This window comes from Capsicum annuum, chromosome 10 (genome assembly GCF_002878395.1).
Source record: "Capsicum annuum cultivar UCD-10X-F1 chromosome 10, UCD10Xv1.1, whole genome shotgun sequence".
NCBI classification, from domain to species: Eukaryota; Viridiplantae; Streptophyta; class Magnoliopsida; order Solanales; family Solanaceae; genus Capsicum; species Capsicum annuum.
Genome location: NC_061120.1, coordinates 184,898,604 through 184,919,209, shown reverse-complemented (window position 1 = coordinate 184,919,209; position 20,606 = coordinate 184,898,604). Strand labels below are relative to the sequence as shown.

Genomic DNA, 20,606 nt, shown 5'->3' with positions numbered 1-20,606 from the left:
GTGTTTGTTCTTGTTCTCTACTCTCGGTTTGTGTTTGTTGTTGTTGGTCGAATGGTTGTTCATCTTGTTTATCATCTTGTGTTGCTAATATTAGTTTGGGTTGGCTTTTTTGGTGTTCTAAACACCTTGTTCATCTCGTTATTGTATTGTATTGTATTGTTGAATCTGAGAGTTGGTCACCAAAGAGGTCCTCGATTTCTTGAGCTTGTGGATTGATTTTGGTGTGTGTTTCGTTTTTCTCTTGTGCTTCTTGTATCTGCGAGGATACACCTTTTTTTACCAAATATATTTCCAAAAACCTCTTTGTTCCAAATGACTACTTGAGTCTGAAAACAGGCTATGGACGGTAGTAGAGAATTATTCATTCTCAACTAAGAATTTTTAATAACCGAAGGAAATTCAGGGTGGGTTGTCCAGATGGTTTCCATTCTAAAAGGCTTATGCGATAGAATAAAAGGAGTAGTTAGTTGTAGAAGTAAGGGACATTGATCAGAATGAGTATGGGGAAAGTGCCTAACAGATGATTCAGGGAATAGATGGAGCCAATCAATATTGGCTACACATCTATCAAGGCGTTCCAAAATAAGAGTATTATTCTTATGCAAATTTGACCAAGTGTATTTACTGCCAGAAAATCCTAAGTCAATCATATGATAGTAATCTAAGCATTGAGAAAAATTGTCAGCTCTTGAACGTCTTATCGGTAATCCCCCAAATTTTTTGGTGGAATTACATATTTTATTAAAATCTCCACCCATTAGCCAAGGTCCCTTAAAGAAGTCAGCAACCCGCTTAAGATTCTTCTAAAGACTTATTCTGTCATCCATATTATATAAGCATAAATAGCAGAAAAAAACCATTTATTTGGGAAGGCAAGTATCTAAACGATACAGTGAATTTCTTGATGAGTCATAGCGACATTCGTAACATTCAAAAGGTCCTCTTGCCAAAGGATAGCTATTCCTCCTGCTTGTCCCGAAGCTGGGACAACAGCAATATTTGAGAAATGAAACTCATTAGGCATAGTCTGATGGTTCGTCCTATGGGTTTCTAAGAGGACTACAAGTGCAAGCCTATGCAAGTCAAGAAGTTTCTTAAAGTGAAGCTTAAATTCTGGGGAGAAGATCCCCTACAGTTCCAAATCAGAAAATTCATCGGACGACTAAAAGTAAGAGGCCTCCAGGGGTAAGAGTCTAGAAAGTTATTGTCCCTCAGATAGGGACTCATAATTAGGGCATACTTCCCCACATCGGGGTTGAGGGTTGGCCTCACATAAATGGAGCACTTGAACATATTTTGAGGACAGTTTACGTTTATTTTTTTTCGGACAGTTCTGAGGAGGAATACCTATACCTAGGGGTATACATAGATCGGGTTGGTTCGATTTTTTATTAAAATATAACCAAACCAATAATGTCAATTTTCTAAATCTATAAACCAAATCAAACCAATATACAATCGATTTTTTTATTTCGGTTTTAGTCGAGTTTTTGCATTTTTTTCAATTTTTTTGGTTTTTCGATTTTCTCGGTTTTTTTACGATTATAATGTGATTGAAGAAAAAAATTAAATGTTTTCACTAAAAAGATTAAAAAAAAATAGTCATAGAGTAGTTTCAATAAAAATCAAGTTGGCAAATTACTAAGACTTCTCAACTACTATCTCTCAAAATAATATTATGTGGATACCTACGTAGTTCAATTTCTAAGTCACTAGTCACAGTAACTTGTCTGAAAGTTTCCTTCATATAAAATGTGAGCACACAAAAGAATGAAGAATTGGAGACAACTTATTAAAAACTTTACTCCATAAAGTAATTAATTATAACATAATTCCATAAAAAAAAAAGAAGAGAACAAACCTAAATCACAACTTGACGAATAAGAAAAGTAAGATAAGAAAATAATGAGAACTCTCTGAAAACTTGGAAAGTAAAATGTAAAAAGTGAAGCAATTAAAGAGTTTTAGTTTTTTATATTAACTAGTTAAACCCCACGTGTCTCGCACGTGTAACATTTGATTATTTAAAATTAGATAATTTTGTCTATTACAAAAAATTTTAATGAAGAGCAAAAAATTTAAATCACTTCTCAAAGATCCTTCACACTTTAATAAAATAGCGCAAACATAACATATATTTTATTAAAATATTTAATAAATTTTCAATTCTTAAATATTGAAGAAATAATTTTGTCTAAAGCAAACACTTTTAACGAAGGACAAAAAGTTCAAATATTTCTGAACACCGAATCTAATAAAAACGAAGTTGAAAGAAAACGAACCAAACTGAAATAGTTCGATGTGGTGTTCGATGTCTACTATTTAAAATTATAAATTAAAGAATTGAATTGAAATTTGATAAAATTGAATCAAAGTGCAGAGCGTGCACTTCTAATCAACGCCTTAACAACATAAATCGTACTAATATGAATGAGAAATAATTCTTTTTTTTTTAAAAACATACCTTTAAATCCTCTCGTAATCGGCACGAAGTCTCAACCACACACACACATAATTTTTCTTTACCTGCACATCATGAGAAAGTCAACAATTGAAATTACAATAAATCATACGATAAAAAAACGTTAATAAAAGATGCATGAAATTTAATAATGTTGACCTACAAATTTAAAACTAATATCAAAGAACATAAAATTAATCTTCTCTTGAACATACTCTTTAACAATTAAAGTGTGAATGTTATTCTAATATTTATTGGAAAAAAGGAATGCTCAACATATAGATGTACAATTTTTTTCCTTTTAAGAAAGAGTTGATGAAACATGGAAGAAATCTAATCTAATTTGAGAAACTTTTTTCATAAAAAAAATAATTATTATAGAAAATCAAGACAAACGAAACTTAAAAGAAAAGAAAATTAAGGACTCCCAATTAAATCAAAAACCATACTTAAAAGAAAGAAATTAGGTCGTATGCTAACTACAATCTGATACTACTTTTTTTTTTCTTTTTGAGGTGGGACGTGTTTTTTAGTAAAAATAGTTAAATAATAATTTGATAAAATAATAAAAAGACGTATCTTATTACGTATTTAAAATTTTTTAAAATTTAATACTTATTAAAATTTTCTTATTCTAAGGCTTTAATATTTGTTTCTAGATTTTTCAAATCTTATTAAAATCAAATTTAGTTGTTTTGTAATTTTTAAACTAATGGAAAAAATATTAGTTGTCATAATTCTGACGACTTCTAACAAGAAAAAGTTTTACCATAAATATATATTAATTAATTATTAACTTTCAAAAATTAGAATAAAATAGTGAAAAAACAATTTTGTCTAAAGCGAAAACTTTTAATGACAGGCAAAAAGTTCAAACAACATTTCTAAGGCCCTCCACATTTTTAATATATTATATAGATTATATAGATATAGATATTGGGCTTGTATTAATTTGTTATTAATGAAAAAAAATACTATAATTAAAGGCCCAAGAATATATATCTATTTTCTAAATATAAAAAAATAATAAAAGTAATTAGAAATTAGATTATAAGTAATATTTTTTACGTATAAAAAATTAAAATTATATATGTATTACGTCGGTTCGGTTTGATTTTATTTTTTCTAATACCAAACCAAACCAAGAATGATCAATTTTTTTTTGCCAACACTTGATCAAACCAAATCATAAGTCAGTTTTTTTCCTCGGTTTGGTTTGATTCATCGATTCGGTTTGAATTAATGGTTTAGTTTGTATACCCCTACCTATTCCAGGCAGGTAGATGTTGCCCCCACATCTTCTTCCGTATTTGATGCTGTCGGAGGCGGAAGAGAGCTCAGCGAAACAGGATAAACTTGTGACTCGGACTCCATCGCCACTACTGTCACATGAGGTTGAATCCATGGGGCTGATTCCTCCTCTTGTGGTGGCGGGTAAAATGGAAGTGTCGAGAGGGATTGGCTTGTCGTTGGTGGATCGTTGAAAACCTCAGTTCCTCTCGCCATTCCCTCCGTTATGATTTGCGCTAGGTCCCGAGAGTTTTAAATCAGTACAAGACATTCCTGACCATTCACTGCCATGGTAAAGGTTAGTGCATGTCCCGTGAGTGCCACCTCCAGCCATGATCGGGGTGTATAAAGAGGAATAAGATTCATTGATGTGTAAATTTAGTAAGGGAAATGATTGTTCTCTTGTGCCATCGAAATATATTTCTGGTATAGTTGATGAACTAGGTAAGGTGGGTTGTGATGGATATGCAGACCCTTGAATGGGCAAGTTAGAGAATGATCCATGATTTATAGCAGGGAAGGGAGTATGTTCGGAAACGTGGCTTTTGGTAAAGTGAATTGGAGAAGGTGAGTTTTGAGAATTTAACAGATCACTGTCATCACGTGCAGTGTAATCATTATAAGGGTGAACATCAGAATTGTTAACAGCTGAGTTTATGTGCAGTGAATTTTTGTTCTCATGCATGAAGTCCATCTGTGGCCTATCAGCCTTCAGTTGAGAATCAGGTGGGGCCATGGTATTAGTTAAAAAAAGAGGTGATTCATGTATTTTTAAATCCTTTAAATGGGACAGATTTGGAATAGATGAATTGAGCTTCGTGGACCCCACTTTAGAAAGTTCATCATTTAAAGGAATCGTATTGGAATCATTAGTGGGGAATTTGGGGGCATAAGGGTCATTATAAGGGATTTTTAAATCACTAGGCAAAGAGGACTTACCTGGGCCCGTAGGAGGGGAAAGATTGAGGCCTGTTACCTGGGAAACACACTTTATTGATGGCCCATTGACCCGCGATGGCCCACTAGGGCTTTTAACATAACGTTGAAAGTCGGCTCTTCTTTTCTCTGCTGGACAATGAGGCTGCTGCCTAGGGAAACGAACCAACTACCAACCTTTATCATCTCTTCATTTTTATGTTGCCCATTCCTCGTTACAGTGGATATTGGTGCTTCATCAATATTTTTTTCGTTGGGGTTGTCATTCACCGTTTTATATGGGCAATGGGTGGTATGCCCAAGTCGCCCACAGACAATGCGCAGTAAAGAGGCAGCTTCGTACCAAATCACTTGTTTATGAGCTCGTTCTAAAGGTACCTGAACGCATAAACGAGCATATCTTCCCCTATAAGTTGTGGAGGTACAAGTGTCTATCTTTAAAAGGATTCCAATTTTAGCATCAACCTTGTGAAGAATTTCCATGTCGTAAAATTCTGTAGGTAATTCCGACAGACGAACCCAAATGGTAGTGTGAGCAAACCGAGCTTGGGATGCCACAAATTTGGGTTCTCACTTTTGAACGGAGAGAAAACTGTTGTAGATGAACCATGGTCCATCATGTAGAGCGTGGAGCATATTTTGCTCTTGATTAAGTTTTATCAAAAAGAAATCGCAACCTAAGTCTATCAAATTTAATTCCTCAAAAGGTTTCCATAAGTCCTGAAGTTTCTTCCTGAGGACTTGGTAGTCCAATTTTTTACCCACTAACATAACAATCAAAGAGGTCTGTCGGGGCAAATACAACCTCCCTTTGTCTGCTGCTGATAAAGGAATGAAGTTTTCCTTAGAAATTGCAGAGGTAACTTCGTCTTGAAATTTTATGTTTACCGTCGGAGCATCAACCATATTTGGGAAAAGGTCATCTTGGAGTAACTTTTGAACAAAGGTAGGAGTAGAAGAGTAATTTATAGGGGTATTTACAGTCAAATTTACAGGGTTTTCGGGTGAAAGTTACAGGAATGATTGATCTATATCCATGGAGGACTATTGCAGTCCATCATCACTCTATTCACATGTATCATGGTCACATTTGTTTATTTTGACACCAACTCTCTCTCTCTCTTTCTATATATATATATATATATATATATATATGGTTCTTTTTTTTTTCCAGCAAAAATGAATACATAACCTTGAGAAAATGAATACATCCATTTGAGAAATAATTTGCTTATTTATAATTATTTCACATATATCAAGGTCATATTTGTTTACTACATATATATATATATATATATATGTATGTATGTATGAGAGTGTGAGATTTTGGTAATTCTCACATGACATTTTTTTGTCAATTTTATCCTATTTTAAATTACAATTACTCTACAAGTTTTCACCTATTTTGATAAATTTAAACAATCATACGACTTATTAAATATTATAAAAGTGATGAGTCATACAAAAGTGACAATGACACCATAAAAAACTATTTATACAATCAAAATCAAAATGAATCCTCAAATTTTAATTGATCCAAAAATTCATTATCTTTTTATTTTGAGGAAATATTTATTAGTTTTATTTCAAATTATCTTTTTTTTTCCTAACAAATTGGTCATGGACTAGTAAACAAAACATTATGACGTTTCCTTTCTAACTTAATTCATGCTTAATTGTTAAATAAAAATTATTTTTTATATATAGCTAAAAATGTTTGAAAATTTAATTTTTAAAAAATACAACTTAACAATCCAAATAGTAATGATGATAAATAATTTAAAATGAGAGAGAATCTTTTTCACACTTTTTGATTATGAATATTTTAACCAAAAAAAGGATAATTAGTATTTTATATAATTTTGGACAAAATAGTTAATTTTAAAATAAAATATTAAAGCTTCATACACGTTTAAGATCAATAAAAATTTCTTAAATAAATTAAATTAAGAAAAAATGTAATTTTTTTTAACATGTAATTTTAGGGAAAAGAAACAATTAAAGTTAAAAAAAGAATCATTAGATTTTCAATTTTTTTTGTATGGTTTAATGTGAAGGAACATTTGCAAAGGTATTTTGTTGAATCAAATCTTTTAATTAAGTTTTATCTTTATTTATAAGTTAGTTTTATTGATGTTATCATACAATAATTAGTGTATTAAATATTTATTATATTACTTTGAATGTCATGATTTTTTTTTACTTTTTTGTAATAAATATGTTAATCAATATAAGTTTAATTGAGAAAAACATAATGAAAAACAGGTTAGTCAATATAAGTTTAATTGGGGAAAATGATGAAATTAATTCAATATAAGTGAAACTCAATTTGAATTATTAAAGGCCATGATCTTAAAAACTGCCCAGTAAAATAAAAAGAAAAAAAGCATTGGTGCAGGCATATTTTTGAAAATAAAAATAAAATCTAAAATTTGCTCTAAGAAAAATTTATTTTTTTACTTTACAAGAAAAAAACTATTTGATTAATAATTTGAAATATTGTCAAACTACATTTACCCCTAATATAATGTCACAAAAATAAAATAAAAATCAAGAATAGCAACAAGATAAAAAATATTTACTCCTCATTTTATGTGGCGCACTTTTCTTGTTAGTTTGTTACAAAAAAAAAGTTACCTTATTATACTTAGAAACAATTAGCTTTAAAATTTCCCCTTTATTCTTACTGTAATTATTTACAACCATACAAATATATACGAATTGTTTTACATCACAAGTTTCAAAATTGTTTCTTTTTTCTTAAATATTATGCCACATAAAATGAAATAGAGGAAATAAAATTTACAAATATAAAGTTCATTAGGCTTTGTGCCTAGGTTCAGCACGAGTCAAATGCTACTAGTAATCAATATATCTATAATATATTAAAAGTGTGAACATCCTTAAAAAAGTGATTTAAACTTTTTTGCCCTTTATTAAAAAACTCTGCAATTGACAAAATTGTCTTTTCTCTTATTTTCTTTAATTATTATTTATTTTAAAAATATTTAAAATTAAGGAGTCCTAAAATATTTTGGTAATCCGGAAACAGATCCAGTGGAGACGGGGTGGGGCCTGTAGCTCAGAGGATTAGAGCACGTGGCTACGAACCACGATGTCGGGGGTTCGAATCCCTCCTCACCCACAACCAGCCCAAAAGGGAAGTACCTTTCCCTCTGGGGGTAGGAAAATCATGATCGGGATAGCGAACCAAAAGCTATGGAACTTGGGTATGGGTCTTTTGTCGAAATGGAATGACTTTTCTTTTTCTCTTTTTATTTATCGTGAATGGGGGAATCATTACACATAGTATGCCCGATCGGCATATTTTTTTGTTTTACGCCCCGTAACTCTTCCTCAGCCAGGCTTGGGCAAAATAGCAGAGCAAGTATTAGGGAGTAATATATTTTAAAAATTAAAGAGTCCTAAATTATTTAGTAAGAAAAAATATATGGTAATAAATATTAGTAGAATTAATATTTAAGGAGTTCTAAAATATATAGTAAGAAGAACTATTTTCTCAAATTAAAAATTCAAATCAAATAATATTCTTTTTACAAGACTTTTCTATTCAACGTTTAAAACTAAATTTATAATTGAATATTATCCAATACTCATCATATTATAAGAAGAGAAATAATCATCCCATCGATTAATAAACACTTGTTAGTGTAGCTTTAAAAAAATATATCAAAACCACAATAATTTATTCTTTTTATATTCAGAGATTATAGTTAACGTGATATACACGTGCAAAGTACGTATACTTAACTAGTATATATAAAAGAGGATTAGAGGCATGCTGATGTGGCATGCCTCAAAACTCAGGATTGAGATTTATCTTTTTTGTCAATTTTCTCTCATTTTTAGCTTATGAAATTACTTAAAATTAAATCAACACTATTTATGTTATGAAATATAAAGCAAAGAATAAAAAGAATAGAGAGAAGAGAGTAGACTTCTTTATTTCTCAGAAGGAATTCTTATTTCTCTTGGGGATGAATTACAATGAAGGAAAACCCTTTATTTATAGGGAAAAACTATCCTTGAGGTTTGTAACTTTTTCATAAACATACACAATATATAATAAAGTAGGTATTCACTATATATGGTAAAGTAAACATTCACTATATATGGTACATTTATAACACTCCCTCTTAAATGTCTAATTGATAGATAATGTGCCTCGTTAAAACCTTACTAAAAGAATCCAGTGAAAAAAAAATCTAGTGAAGGAAAAAGAGTACACATCTCTAACAATACGCATATAAACTGCCTCATTAAAATCTTACAAGAAAAATCCAGTGGGACAAAACCTCATAAGAAAAAAAGAGTATAACGCATATTAACTCCCCCTATTGAGAACATCTTTAAACCTTTGCATCCCGATCTTGTGCACTATCTTCTTGTAAGTTGCAATTGGAGAAAACTTGGTGAATAAATCAGTTACATTGTCACTTGAACGAATCTGTTGCACGTTAATATCACCATTCTTTTGTAGCTCATGTATGTAGAAAAGTTTTGATGAAGTGTGTTTCGTTTTATCTCCTTTTATGAATCCTCCCTTAAGTTGTGATATGCATGCTGCATTATCTTCATATAAGATTGTGGGTATATTGTCACATTTCAAACAACATTTTTCTCGAATGAGATGTATCATGAATCTCAACCATACTCATTCATAGCTTGCTCATGAATAGCTATTATCTCAGCATGGTTGAATGAAGTGGCTAGATAGACTGTTTTGTATATCTCCAAAATATGTCAGTATCCCCACATGTGAATATAAAACTTATTTGAGATTGAGCTTTATACTGGCCAGATAAGTACCCAACATTAGCATAACCAACAAGATTGGGAGTGTCATCTTTAAAATAAAATAAGCTCATATATTTTATCACATTTTTTATGTCTCCTAGTAGGAGCAGAACTAAATATACCTTACTAACAAATTAATCAAAAAAGGCTATGTCATGCCTTGTAGTATTTGCAAGATACATTAGTGCACCAATTACACTAAAATATGGTACTTCATAATCAAGGAGTTCCTCATTTCTCTATTGAGGTCGGAATGAACCGTTATTCAATTATGCATGTTTCTCATTTAAGAAAATATCCTATTGCTTTTGAAAACTATCCAAGAGTTCCAATGATACTCAAATCATTAAATTATCTCTTATGAGGATAATAAAAAGTTTCCCAGAAACTTTATATGCTTCAGTCATTTTGAATCCTTTAGAGATTTTCATATGGATTTTTGTCAAGTGACAATATCCAACATGTCAAGTGTGACATCTTCAAGTGTCTGGACTGCAAATCAAATAAGTTTTATACTTACCAAAATGCATCCTTTTGTGTCACTTGATAAATATTTTTACGTCAACATGCTTAAATAAACGTAGAATTCAAATCCTCGTAATACTTTACAATATAGCGTCAATATTATATCAAAGATATTATCGATGCTATATCATTTTGTATCGATTTACAATGTGATATAACATTTTAGGATCTCATCACTTTATTATTTTCAGGTACCTGAACCTTTCATAAGGTTTCATGAAGTGTTATGTCATAGGCTCTTCAAAAGCACATTGCCTTCTTATTGTGATTATTTGCTCCTTATCTTTTTCAAGGATTATTTCATTGGGAACCGATTAGTCTACCACACTTCATGCATGTGTAGACTTTGTCCTTTAAGAACGCAAAATAGGAGCACTTATAGCTTAAATATGATACTAAATTTGAGTCAACAAATGCTTCCGGCATTTGACTTGAATTATCTTTTGAATGAGGATTTTATGATAATTCCTAACATATTTCATAGCTACTTATAATCTCCCCTTATGTTAGGAAAACTAATATTTATCCTCCATCTTCATTGAGGATTTCATCTTTTGTGTATCATGGTATATTATTAATTGTATACCGTACATCAAAACTATTAGATGGAATAATTAGTTCCTGACCTTGAACCATTTGAGAGGGAAGAAATAATCATAATCTATTAGTCTAACGCATACAAGTCTTATTGTATGCAACATATCGTATTTCAGACCAACACATGAAACTTTATTTTTATCAGCAATGATTTAGCTATTTATTGAAGGTATTCAATGTCAAACCATTTTCATCAAGATGAATTGTCTTGATTGCATAATCTGAAAGTTATGCTCTTAACTCAATTTTATTGAGCAAGCAACTTTATGAATGTCAAACTACAGGTTGATAATAAACGTACATGTGATTATCTTATTGATGCATTTTTTCAACATATCACATGAAAGGTGAACAGGCTCTTATTCATCTTTTATATTTTTCAGATTTTGAGGGATTCAATCCAATATTTAGTTGGTCCAACCAACTTATCATGAGAACAAACAACATGAATAATTCTTGAAGAATTTTCTAATTCTTCATTACATGTCCAATACCCAATCTGCATATTTTTGGGATGTTATAATCGTTCATGTCAATTTATGAATTTTTATTCTAACAAATTTCAAGTTTACCATGACATGTACCTTTTTACTTTAGTAAATTTGAAATTTACTATTACATGAATAAATTTCAGATTTACAACTTTAGAAATAGATTTCAAAATAACTCTTCTCGATTATTCTATCTTATTTGGAGGTGAGTTGTGAAGCCATCACAATCAAGTTCACGATTGTTGATAAGCTTCACTAAATATCATCACATTCACCGAGGGAATAGATCTATGCTTATAACAATTAAAATTCTCATTCCCATGAATGAAATATAATTGTGTCTTAAGCCTATCAAATTGATAGCTTATAACCTCTTTTATGATATTGCTACTTCAGGAGCAAATCGAAACATACATATGATCTAGAGAATTTTTTTCTAACATATCTTATGATCATAATATGCGTGTAAAAATATCATCATTTTTTATGATCATTATCATATTGTCCCTTCACGCATATATTCGTGCATCCAATCACTTATCTTCTTTCAGATATATTATGCACTGCTATCATATATATATTTCAAGAATGAAGTAAGTTGTCATATTTTACACTTATCATATACTGTTATCACATTCATTTCATGGAATAAAGCAATGAGACATATTTTATGACTTTTCATTAAAAACATATTATTTTGCCTTAACCATCATAATATCATTAATATGGTGCATTGGGATTCAAACTCAATGTCTTGCCCATATAAAGGCATCGTAGGCATAAATTGATAGGACTTAAACCTAACATATTATCACCCCTTTTGATAATATCGTTCTTGATGAATAAATTTAAAACATAAATGCATGGTTCCAAATCAACTATTTTTTCTCAAATCCAATAATAATTATATTATTAGTAACAAAAGACAAATAACATAAAGAATTACTAATCTTACCTTTAGATTTATAATCTCACGTTATTTGACAGAATCTCATGCTGATAACATGTTATGAAATATAAAGCAAAGAACAAAAAGAATAGAGAGAAAAGAGGAGACTTCTTTATTTCTCAGAAGGAATTCCTATTTCTCTTGAAGGATGAATTACAATGAAGAAAAACTCCTTTATTTATAAGGAAAAACTATTCTTAGAGTTTGTAACTTTTCCATAAATAGACACTTATAATATATGGTAAAATAGATATTCACTATATGGTAAAATAGACATTCACTATATGGTACATTTATAACACTCTATTAATTATCCCTATTTTTTTAGTTAGAAATACCAAGAGTCACTATTAGTTGAGTCATTAGTAAATCATTTATGCCATCAAAATAATAAGACTACATAAAACCTACAGATTCAGCTCACCCTGAAAACAATGCGAATGCAGCTTATCCAATCTCTTCTTCCTGAAAGACCTCTCAATCACTTCGTTAAACGCTCCATTCACCCCTTTCAAGAAGGCAACCCCATTCGATTTCTCAATCTTCTCATCGAAAATCGTTAAGAACACAAGTGAGTTTTCGTCAAGAAGGTGTAGGTCCTGTTACGAATAGGATGAGAGAAAAAAAAGTATGGAAAGGGGGAGTTTTTTTCAAGGCATTTCAAAGCAAGAGATCCAAGATCAGCATCTATTGAATTGATTTCAGCAAGAACAATTGTCCCTTTAGCAACGCAAGCGTAGTAAACCAAATTCGGATCTCGAATCATCACTTTAGGTGACTGACCCGAATGAAACAAAGATCCAAATTATTCGGATTCGAATGATTCATCAATCAGAAAATGGCGTTATGATCGGTAATTCAGCAGATTGAACACACCGCAATACGCTGTGGCCACAAATCGGACCAAGTATGACTGATTGCCGTAAGCAAAACGAAGCTGGTAGAATGATTTATGATTTTTCATTTAAAGGTAAAGAATAAATTCAATGAAATGATTGGAGAAAAATGAGGAGGAAAATAAGATAAAACTGTAAAACAAAAGGAAGATATTGAATTAGATGGTAAGAGAAAAAAAAATAGGGATGAAGCTAAGAAAAAGAAAAAAAGAAAAATTTATGGTGTAGATCCTGTATTAAGTGGTGTTGTTTTACTTTGAAATTTTATTTTATTTAGATTTTGTTTCGACTGCAACCTGTTAGGATTCATTTTTGAGAACTATAAGATTTTATCTATTTTTTTCTATTTTGTATTTGTAATGTCTCAGACCTAGTCTCAAAATTTTTTACTATAGTCAACATAAAAATTGAGTCTCAAATATACTGTCTCTCAAATATACTTTGGGATTACTTTCAATATTCAAGTGTAATGAAAAATAAAATTATAAATATAATCAGATTTTTATGATCGCGCGAAGCGCAGGCAAATTCACTGGTTATATATAAGAGAGAATGTTAAACTTTAATAGTTCTCATAAATTTTACGATTCAGTAAAATGATTACACATGCATATTATTTTTTCCCTATATTTATTAGTTTTGTCCTCGTACTATTTTATAGTAATATTTTTATTTAGACTTTTATAATTAAATTATACATGATAGTAATTTTTTATAAATATCTTTTTATTCCTTACTAAATTCCTTATGGAGTATATGATAGTTTATTTATTTAGTGGGATCTTTAATTTAAATTCCTTATTAAATTCCTTATACATGGTAGTTTATTTATTTAGTGGGATCTTTAATTTATAACGACCCCCAAACATAAAGTTGGGTATTATTTGTATGATGAAATTCAAAAGACCAAAGTTTTCATCAATGCATTATAAGCTTGAAAGCATCACTGTGACTCTCCACAGCACACTCATAACCGAGTCTAGCAACGCAGCCCTGGAATTCATCAAACTCGTCCTGTGGAACTTGTATGCCAACTAAAACATTTGCACCAATTTGTCCCTTTTCAAAGCAAGCAATACGAAGATGGATCAAATTACTTCAAAATAATAGCAAGAGTTTAGATACTAGTGCTAGAATGGAATTTAAAGGTTCTAAGTAGGTTCTAAGTAGCTACCTGTACACGATAATGGATCAAACTTATATTCCAACGCGGGCTGAAAGCATCTAAAAACTTGGACAAAGAACCAAATTTCTAGGGGAAAGTGAATCCGACAAAGAAGCTCATTGTGAAGATTTGATCTTCCACCCATCTGAACGATTGATGGCAAATGGAAAAAAAAAAGATAGAAATTATAGCATCTGAGCCACATTTCACGAAATCAAGTAGAATCAAATTCCAACAGGCTTATCACCACAAAGAAACATAATTTGGCTCTTTGCTAATGTACTCAAAACAGGTAAGAATGAGATTAATTGAGTTTGAGTGATATTCTTTCTACTGATTGAGAATACCAATTCTGAAAGTCGATATAAATACTCCCGAGATTCTTAAAATGACAATACAAATAACAAGATTTGATGAAATTCAGGATGTACCAAATGTCTGAAGTGATCTTGGACCAAGTCATTGTCTGTGAGATTAATACTGTGCAGTTTTATTGATCCCATCCTCTCTATCATAGCTTCAAGTTCGGATTTTGTTTGAAGAGCAACCCTGCAGATCAAAACAGAATACATGATTTTGAATAGAAGAGCTCCGCTGTAAAAATTCCATACATCAGAGAGTCGATTCTGTTAAAATGAGCCAACTTCTCATTAAAAGATCAAGAACCTTGCCTGTAAAGCACTAGAGCTTTTTCATTGCAGGAATCATATCTGTAAACAGAATTCCAATCACATCATATCTGTAAACTTCATCATTGGTCCGATCTGTGATCCAAGTCAATTTTTCACATTTTCAGAGAGAGATAACAGATAGTGATCTAAACGGCACATTAAGCTGCTCTATGTGACCTGTTCACAGAATTCTTTGAAGCTTCCCAGCTTTTCTGGTAAAAAAGTAGCTAGCATAGCTTTGCGCTTTCTACCAACATCTACTAGTTCGCTTATCAATCTTAGTCTATCAAAGTTCATATTGGCTCCACTTGTTATTGCGACTACATTTTCATCCTTGAGGCCATAGTAGTTGCAGTATGCTTCAGCTCCTGCAAGAGCAACTGCACCTGCAGGCTCTAATATGCTCCGTTTTTCTTCAAACATGTCCTATTCAAAAGAAACAAGATACTGTCATGTCTGATAAACTAAGATTCAGAAAACATACCAGTTATCTATTAGTTCAAGATTATCATGAAAATGGTCTATTATGTATGTGACTAAGATAATTGAGGCACAGATTTTGTGGTTTTATGTCATGTTAGGATCAAACGCTTACCATCATGCCAAAAGCTATAGCAAATAGCAAGAGCACAATCTATTTGTTAACTGCGCCCACCAAGAAAGCGTCATATTTGATCATAACTCTGATCTGGGCCACCCTAGCCCCGTTGTGATCATATTTGGCGTTACCCGACATGTCATTTATAACAAACAGGCATGCAATAAAGGAAGAGAAATTGATGTTCAAGTTTACAACACTCTAAATTAAGGACCCTTTTATATACGGAGAGATATTAACCAAAATTGCCCTTTTATAGACAGAGAGATATTAACCAAAATTGCAATGGTCACTCAAACTGACAGAGCACAAACTAAAGGTGTTGAAAGATTTGGTTTTCGACAACACTAATGGCAAAACTCAATCAGTTAAAATCAGATTTGTTGTAATCCAAAAATTTGATGCTAACCTTTATAGATGCACATATAGCATCACGATTAACTAGGACCACCCCATCTATTAGTTCCTTGCAGACACGGAAAGTTTCTTCACCAACCATTTTAACAGCTACACCATCTGCAAAATTTCCAACTTGGTCCAGCATGACTCTCTTGCGACCCAGCATAGGCTCTTGGTTATGGATTTGGGTATAAAGAAGAATAGAAAGAGGAGGAGTAGGGAGTGTAGACCTAGAATTAAGTGGGGCGGCCTGACGCCAGTGAATGCGTGGGAGATAGGGGAGAAGTTGGCGGGAATGGGGGTGTGGGAGTGTAGGGGAGACGTGGATAGTATGTGGGATAGGGCGGCTAGGTGCATCAGGGAGAATGCAAGTGAGGTGTTGGGTGTTTCTAGGGGCCGGGCCGGGCACCATCGGGGGGATTGGTGGTGGAATGAAGAGGTGGAGAAGAAAGTGGGGACCAAGAAAGGGGCGTATGCCAAGTTGGTGGAGAGTAAGGACGAAGAGGAGAAGTGGGTAAACAGGAAAGAGTACAAGCTAGCGAGGAAGGAGGCTAAGTCAGCAGTCACGGCAGCTAAGACGACCGCCTTTGAGAGCTTGTATGCAGGGTTACAGGGGAAAGGAGGGGAGAAAAAGTTGTTTAGACTCGCTAAGGCTAGGGAGAGAAAGGGTCGTGACCTCGATCAGGTGAGGTGCATTAAGGGGGAGGACGGTAGAGTGTTGGTGGAGGACGGCCACATTAAGAATAGATGGCAGTCGTACTTTCATAGGCTCTTGAATGACGAAGGGGATAGAGCTATTGTGTTAGGAGAACTGGAGCACTCAGAGGAGTGTCGGGATTTTAGCTATTGTAGACGTTTTAAGGTAGAAGAGGTTAGACAGGTTGTTCGCAGAATGCAAAGGGGTAGAGCGACGGGGCCGGATGAGATATCGGTGGAGTTTTGGAAGTTCGTTGGAGAGGTTGGTGTAAGGTGGTTGACTGGATTGTTTAATGAAATCTTCAAGACGGCAAAGATGCCCGAGGCTTGGAGGTGGAGTACGATGATCCCTCTCTATAAGAATAAGGGGGACATCCAGAGTTGCAATAACTATAGGGGGATTAAGTTATTGAGTCACTCTATGAAGATCTGGGAGAGAGTGGTCGAGGTGAGGCTGAGACGGATAGTGTCTATTTCAGAAAACCAGTTTGGATTTATGCCTGGCCGCTCGACGACGGAGGCAATTCACCTGGTACGGAGGTTGGTGGAACAGTATAGGGAAAGGAAGAAGAACCTGCACATGGTGTTTATCGACCTGGAGAAGGCCTACGACAAAGTCCCCAGGGAGGTGCTTTGGAGATGCTTGGAGGTGAGTAGAGTACCGCTGGCATATATCAGAGCAATCAAGGATATGTATGATGGAGCGAAAACTAAGGTGAGGACGGCGGGAGGAGACTCATAGCATTTCACTGTCCTGACAGGGTTGCATCAGGGATCTACTCTTAGTCCCTTTTTGTTTGCGTTGGTGATGGATGTGTTGACGCGACGTATTCAAGGGGAGGTGCCGTGGTGTATGCTTTTTGTAGACGATGTAGTTCTGATAGATGAGACTCGAGGGGGTGTGAGTGACAAATTAGAGGTGTGGAGGCAAACCCTTGAGTCTAAAGGGTTCAGGGTGAGCAGAAGCAAGACAGAGTATGTGAAATGCAAGTTTAATGATGTGAGGCGGAAGAATGAGGTAGTAGTGAAGCTGGAATCACAGGAGGTATGTAAGAGGGAGAGTTTCAAGTATCTCGGGTCCGTGATCCAGAGTAACGGTGGGATTGACGAGGATGTCTCACACCGTATTGGGGCGGGATGGATGAAGTGGAAGCTCGCGTCGGGGGTGCTGTGTGATAAGAAGGTGCCGCCCAAGCTTAAAGGCAAATTCTACAGGGCGGTAGTCCGTCCAACCATGTTGTATGGAGCGAAGTGTTGGCCAGTTAAGAACTCCCACATCCAAAAAATGAGGGTGGCAGAAATGCGGATGTTGCGCTGGATGTGTGGGCTGACTAGAGGGGATAGAGTTCGGAATGAGACTATCCGGGAGAAGGTTGGTGTGACTCCAGTGGAGTGCAAGATGCGGGAAGCCCGATTGAGATGGTTCGGACACATGAAGAGAAGGGGCATGGATGCCCCGGTCCGTAGGTGTGAGAGGCTAGCGTTGGATGGTTTTAGGCGGGGTAGGGGTAGGCCGAAGAAGTACTGGGGTGAGGTGATTAGGCAGAACATGGAGCAGTTACAGCTCACCGAGGAAATGACCCTAGATAGGAAGGTCTGGAGGACGCGAATTAGGGCAGAGGACTAGGGCCAGTTTGAGTTGCTAGTGTAGGAAATTACTTGGTGGGGGTTTTATTCCTATTAGGAGTCCGTGTTTCATGTTTTATTACGAATTTGTGTGGTTTCCTCTGTTTTATATTACTTATGGGAGCCGTATTTATGTTATGTAATCTCGTGTTGTGCTTTACTAGGTGTTTGTGTGGTATCTCGTGTCTTGAGCCGAGGGTCTATCGGAAACAGCCTTTCTACTTCTTCAGAGGTAGAGGTATGGACTGCGTACATCTTACCCCCCCAGACCCCACTAGGTGGGAATACACTGGGTTTGTTGTTGTTGTTGTTGTCCAGCATGACTCTGTGACCATAGTGTAATGACATTGCCATTGCATTTGCATCAGTGGTCTCAACTCTAATGATCTTTATATCTGGAGCAACCCTTTTCATATAGGCAGCAATACCAGCTATAAGACCCCCTCCACCAACAGGTACAAATATCTCGTGAATTTTATCTTTGAGTTGGTTATTGATCTCCATACCAATAGTACCTTGCCCTGCTATAACATCTGGATGAACGTGCATCCTTCCTCTTCAGCTCTCTTTTTGGCATATGCTTGCGCTTCATTATACGCATCTCCCACAAGAACAACATTACCACCTAATCTTTTTACTGATTTCCACTGCTCATTTGGTAAATGAAAAAACAAATCAGAAATTTAGTATAGAAAATGAGCTTAAAAATAGTTGAACAAGCTATAGACTATATATGGGAAGCCATAAAACGAAGGTGGAGCCATGGGAGCGAAAAAGGGTTCATATGCACCTATATTGTCGGACCTGTGTCAGATCCTCTACAAATGTACTACTCTTGGAGGATACCTGACATGGTTTTTTAAGAGTCCAAGCAACATAGATTTGTATTACTTTCTCCAAAAAATTAGATTATACTCTCTCCATTCACTTTTAATTGTTACATTTTGCTTCACGAGAGTCAATTTGACTAATTCTCGTAGCTAAATTGGATACGATTGATTTAATATTTTAAATTTTAAATTTAGATATTTGAAAGCTAAATGAAAAATTATACAAGTTGCAATCCCTCTCATAAGATGAAAAATACATCTTAAAATATGATCAAAGTCGATGCAATTTGACTCTTGGAAGTAGACGTTGAATCGCCTTAGCTTCTTTGTCTTTATTTTGTTATATTTTGAATTTTCTTACTGAAAATTTTGACCGGACAAGTGCATAAAACTCTTTTTTTTTACAAGTGCATAAAACTCAAAAGTGTAACAAAAGTCCTCACCTTAATCTGTGGTGTAGTAACTGGCATGACAATGACAGCATTGCAGCCAAGTTTGTGAGAAGTTAATGCAACACCTTGAGCATGATTCCCAGCTGATGAGCAAATGACCCCTCTTTTCAGCTGCTCTTTTGAGAGATTGGCCATCATATTGTAAGCTCCTCTAAGCTTGAACGAGAAGACCTGCCAAATGGTATATGAACATTAATTTTACTCACTGCTATCCAATGCAAAACATAGGGACGGCAATAGGGCGAATTAGGATGATCAAGCCTTGATCTGCTAACATTTCAATCCGCCGTGCCCTGCCACGTTTAGCACTTTCCAGAAAAGTTGTCCTGCCCCGCGCCGCCGATTTATGTTATCTTTCATTTCTCCTCTTTATTTTTACTTTCCACAACATGGATTTTTTTAACAAAAAAATGGGTAACAATCAATTCCTAAAATTAAAATATAACCAAAATCACATATCTTTCTATCAGATAACTTTGAAGTAATGATTTCAAATAAATATCTACTTCACATACATGAGCTGGTAAATTAAGAAATATAATACTTAATGTATTGAAGCAAGATTCACTAGACATGTAAATAACTTTTATTTCTGTAATTAATGAGTGAAAATTCAAATTCTCCCAAAGATTTTTGGTCTCATACATATCATGCCCCACCCCGTTCTACCTTGTTTTAAGTATTGCCCTGCTTGTCCCGTTAAGGATTTGCCCTGCTCTACCCCAAGTGTCATCGCGTTTACTTTCATGAAGTTAACATCATGATGAGGAGTAGGAGTATGAGAAACATACAGGTTGAAGATCCTCTCGTTTAAGCCAAACATTAACCCGAGCTTCTGTGAAAGCATCGGGGCAAGCTGTAATGGAGATTCATGTAATACCCAAATCATATTTAGTGTGTAATTATAATTGAAAAAAAAAAAATAAGAGAAATTGGGCGAAAAGGAAAAGGGCCGTCTTTCTGCCCAATTCCTTATGGAATAGGAAATTTAATGGAGTAATATATATATATATATATATATATATTTCCCTGTTTAAAAAGGAATAATTTCTTTTATTTTTTTATAATATTTTAATTTCAACTTTACACATAACATGCTTAGGAGCATAAAGATATTTTGGTACATTTGACATAACTTTAATTTAAAACATAAGATTCAAAAAAAAATTTTATTTTCTTAAATTTTATATCAAGGTAAAATATATC

At 33.8% G+C, this 20,606-nt stretch overlaps 1 non-coding gene and 1 pseudogene across 1 annotated transcript; one reads left to right on the top strand and one right to left on the bottom strand.

Annotated features, from left to right (window-relative positions):
• Positions 1–7,753: 7,753 nt before the first annotated feature.
• TRNAR-ACG lies at positions 7,754–7,832 on the top strand. Its single transcript has one exon. It is a non-coding gene; the product is annotated as a tRNA-Arg (tRNA).
• Positions 7,833–13,746: 5,914 nt separating this feature from the next.
• On the bottom strand, positions 13,747–20,289 carry LOC107844443 (annotated as a pseudogene).
• Positions 20,290–20,606: the final 317 nt, after the last annotated feature.